Consider the following 4,671-nt stretch of genomic DNA (forward strand, 5'->3'; position numbering starts at 1 on the left):
ATAGAGTCATCTGATCCTTGCTTCCTAAACCTCACGTATGCTGCCTTCTTCCATCTGAGTAGATTCTCCACCTCAATTGCACCTGTGGTTCCTTCACCCTACCAATCTTTATCTTCCTCACTGGAACACGTTTATCCTTATCATCCTGCAAGCGATCTCTGAACATCGACCACATGTCCTTAGTACATTTCCCTGCAAAAAAATATCATCCCAATTCACAGCCGCAAGTTCTAGACTTATAGCCTCATAATTTGCCCTTCCCCAACTAAAAATGTTCCTGTCCTTTTTGATTCTATCCTTTTCCATTATAAAGCTAAAGGCCAGGGAACGGTGATCACTGTCCCACAGATGCTCACCCACCTACAGTTCTGTGACCTGACGCGGTTCGTTAACTAATACTAGATCTAGTAGGGCATCACCCGAGGTCGCCCTGTCAACATACTGTGACAGGAATCCATCCTGGACACACATACAAACTCTGCTCCGTCTAAATCATTGGAACTAATCAGATGCCAATCAATATTAAGTAAGTTAAAGTCACCCATGATAACCACCCTCTTATTTTTGCACCTTCCCAAAATCTGCCTCCCAATCTGCTCCTTGGTATCTCTGCCGCTAGCAGGGGGCCTGTAGAAAACCCCCAGTCGTGTAACTGCTCCCGTCCTGTTACTGATTTCCACACATACTGACTCAAATGAGGATCCTGCTACATTACCCACCCTTTCTGTAGCTGTAATAGTATCCCTGACCAGTAATGCCACCCCTCCTCCCCTTCCCCCCCCCCATCCCTTTGAAAACACTGAAATCCAGGAATATTGAGAATCCATTCCTGCCCTGGTGCCAGACAAGTCTCTGTAATGGCCACTACATCATAATTCCATGTACGTATCCAAGCTCTCATTCATCACCTTTGTTCCTCATGCTCCTTGCATTGAAGGACACACACTTTTGCACTTCTACCTTGCTACCTTTATACATTTTATTCTGCTTCTCTTTCCTGAAAGCCTCTCTATATATTTGTTTTGGCTTTACTCAATTCACTTCTTTCACTGCTCTCTCGCTCCGGGTCCCATTCCCCATGCAAATTAGTTTAAACCCTCCCGAGCCATGCTAACAAATCTACCAGCAAGGATATTGCTCCCCATCGAGTTCAGGTGCAACCCATCCAATCTACACAGGTACTGAGCGGGGGAGGGGCATGGAGGGGAGAGGCTGAGGGAGGGAGGGGCATGGAGGGGAAAGGGTGAGAGAAGGTGCAGCGTGGAGGGAGGAGCAAGTTCCTTAAAAGCGGGGCTTGCCGAGTGAAGGAAGACAGAGCGAGAGAGAGAGGGAGAGAGAGAGAGACAGAGAGAGACAGAGAGAGAGAGAGAGAGAGAGAGAGAGAGAGAGAGAGAGAGAGAGAGAGAGAGAGAGAGAGAGAGAGAGAGAGAGAGAGAGAGGAATAGAAAGTCAGTGAAGGAGCGAGTCTACAGAGAGAAAAATGCCAGCTTGGACAGGTCCCCAGACAGCCGACCCGGCGGTCCAAGAGTATGCCAATGAGGTGAGGAGCCCAACTTACTGAACCAGCGCCCTCCCTACCGCGCCTCCACTAAACCTACCTTCCTCGAGGGAGGATGGAGAGCCGGAACGGTGGAATGGGGAGGGCTGGCGGGGTGGAGAGAAAATGTGGGGAGAGACGGTAGGGGAAGGAGAGGAACTCGATTTAGGTCAGGGCGTCCCAACTTTTATTTCTACCACGGAGCCTTGCCATTAACTGAGTGATCCGTGGACCACAGGCTTGGAATACCCGATTTTGAGGAAGATGCATTGTGCGGAGGGGGGAGGGCAGGATTGGGGTGAAGGGAAGGGAGAGGGACGAAGCGGGGAGAAGGAGAGGTGAAGGGGGAGTAGGAGCTGTGAGAGTTCAGGAGTTGAGAGTTGAGAGCGGAGAGGGCGATGGAGAGAGGAGTGTACGGGAGAGGGGAGGAAGGATTGGGGAGAGGGGGAGAACGGAGAACGGAAAGAGGGGAGTGGGGAGACGGGGTTTGTGGAAAAAGGGAGGGGGAAATGGGAGCGGGGGGCATCCGGGAGAATTGCGCTGAGGGTAAGTGGAAGGATGGGAAACATACGGGCAAGGGAGAAACAGGGGGAATCAGTGAGAGGGGAAAGGGAGAGAGACGGGAAGCAAGGACAGGAGAAATGATCGGAAATTGTTGATGGGTCGAGGAAGGGCACTGGAGGTAGAGGGAGCGAAGAGAGAGAGAAAGATGAGAGAGAGGAGGAGGAAGAACTCAGGAGGTGCAGAAAGTGGAGAGAAAGGAAAGGCGCCGCTGCTCCCTTGCTGAATCCCCTCGTCCCCCTCACCACCCGATGCTGCCCTTCAGGGAGGTTCAAATGTCTCTGTCCTGTGCTTGTCCAGGTGAAGGACGTTGTGCAGAAGAGGATCCAGGTTCCAATGATAAAATATACTGCGATCCTCTACCGGAAGCAAGAACAGACTATCATGACGGGGAAGATGTTTCTGATCAAGGTAATGTCCCCACACAGGAGGGGATCACAAAGACGCGGATAGGTGCGAGTAGGACAGGAGTGAAGGGAAGGGGATGGAGGTAGGGGAGGGAGAACAGGAGGGGTGGAGGGGCGAGAGTGGGTGACGGGAACGTGACGTAGGGGTGGGAGGGCTGAGCCCGGGAGGGATGAGGTGATCAAGGCTTGTAGGGGTAAGGAGCGGAGACCGCCGGCGTGTAGGGAAGGGAGGAGTGACGGATATGGTGAGGGATGCAAGGGTGGGAGAGGGTGACGGAGATGCGGAAGGTTGTGGGGCAAACAGTGGTTGACAGAGAGGCGGAGACATTGGGGAAAAAAGTTGGGTGTCGGGGAGTCACTAGTTCACGGAGGTTGGAGAAACAGCGAGGTGGTGTGTACCCCTGTCTCATCGACTGAATCTACCCACAGGCGGACATCGGAATCCCCGCCAACTTCCTCCACCTGGAAGTGTTCCTGCCCTGGGGCTCCCCGTCCAAACTGTTGGCGGTCGAGGAAAACCACAACGCTAGTGATACGATGGTACCCCTGGTCTGAGGGAATTCACCGATCCGCCGTGTTTCCGCCCCTCCCTAAACCACCCAAACCCGCTGAGAGCAGTCGGTGACAACTAGTTAGTGGGGACAATGGAGCACAGATCCCAGCCTCTCTGTCCACACCCCACGCACCCCTCCCCAACCTGCCCACTCACCGACGGTTTGCGGGGCCCCTGGGTATGAACGTCACCCCTTCCCGCCCCAACCCCGCTACAGCTCGCTGAGGCCATTGCCAAGCTTCCGCCACACGACTGCACGAGCTTCGATCAATAAAACTGCATCGATCTGATTGGTTGCCTGGTTGAGTTATTTTGTCCCGTTCATCACCACATCCACCCCCGACCGGTGCTGGGAGAGAGTGGTCCAGGTGGTGCGAGGGGTGCGTCTGGACTGGACGGTGCAGGGACTGACACGGGCCGTGAGGAGAGAGTTGGACAGTGTGATTAGTTCAGGGACTGACACGGGCCGTGAGGAGAGAGTTGGACAGTGTGATTAGTTCGCGGACTGACACGGGCCGTGAGGAGAGAGTTGGACAGTGTGATTAGTTCGCGGACTGACACGGGCCGTGAGGAGAGAGTTGGACAGTGTGATTAGTTCTGGGACTGACACGGGCCGTGAGCAGAGAGTTGGACAGTGTGATTAGTTCAGGGACTGACACGGGCCGTGAGGAGAGAGTTGGGAAGTGTGATTAGTTCTGGGACTGACACGGGCCGTGAGCAGAGAGTTGGACAGTGTGATTAGTTCAGGGACTGACACGGGCCGTGAGGAGAGAGTTGGGCAGTGTGATTAGTTCAGGGACTGACACGGGCCGTGAGGAGAGAGTTGGGTAGTGTGATTAGTTCGGTGACTGACACGGGCCGTGAGGAGAGAGTTGGACAGTGTGATTAGTTCGGGGACTGACACGGGCCGTGAGGAGAGAGTTGGACAGTGTGATTAGTTCAGGGACTGACACGGGCCGTGAGCAGAGAGTTGGACAGTGTGATTAGTTCAGGGACTGACACGGGCCGTGAGCAGAGAGTTGGGCAGTGTGATTAGTTCAGGGACTGACACGGGCCGTGAGGAGAGAGTTGGGTAGTGTGATTAGTTCAGGGACTGACACGGGCCGTGAGAAGAGAGTTGGACAGTGTGATTAGTTCAGGGACTGACACGGGCCGTGAGCAGAGAGTTGGGCAGTGTGATTAGTTCAGGGACTGACACGGGCCGTGAGGAGAGAGTTGGGCAGTGTGATTAGTTCGGTGACTGACACGGGCCGTGAGGAGAGAGTTGGACAGTGTGATTAGTTCGGGGACTGACACGGGCCGTGAGGAGAGAGTTGGACGGTGTGATTAGTTCCGGGACTGACACGGGCCGTGAGCAGAGAGTTGGACAGTGTGATTAGTTCCGGGACTGACACGGGCCGTGAGCAGAGAGTTGGACAGTGTGATTAGTTCCGGGACTGACACGGGCCGTCAGCAGAGAGTTGGACAGTGTGATTAGTTCAGGGACTGACACGGGCCGTGAGCAGAGAGTTGGGCAGTGTGATTAGTTCAGGGACTGACACGGGCCGTGAGGAGAGAGTTGGGCAGTGTGATTAGTTCGGTGACTGACACGGGCCGTGAGGAGAGAGTTGGAC

At 54.3% G+C, this 4,671-nt stretch overlaps 1 long non-coding RNA gene across 1 annotated transcript; it reads left to right on the forward strand.

Moving 5' to 3' along the window:
- Positions 1 to 1,479: 1,479 nt before the first annotated feature.
- LOC132390398 (uncharacterized) lies at positions 1,480 to 2,998 on the forward strand. Its single transcript, XR_009510897.1, has 3 exons — positions 1,480 to 1,540; positions 2,399 to 2,509; positions 2,935 to 2,998. It is a non-coding gene; the product is annotated as an uncharacterized LOC132390398 (long non-coding RNA).
- The last annotated feature ends 1,673 nt before the right edge of the window (positions 2,999 to 4,671 follow it).

This window comes from Hypanus sabinus, unplaced genomic scaffold (assembly GCF_030144855.1).
Source record: "Hypanus sabinus isolate sHypSab1 unplaced genomic scaffold, sHypSab1.hap1 scaffold_883, whole genome shotgun sequence".
Lineage (NCBI taxonomy): Eukaryota > Metazoa > Chordata > Chondrichthyes > Myliobatiformes > Dasyatidae > Hypanus > Hypanus sabinus.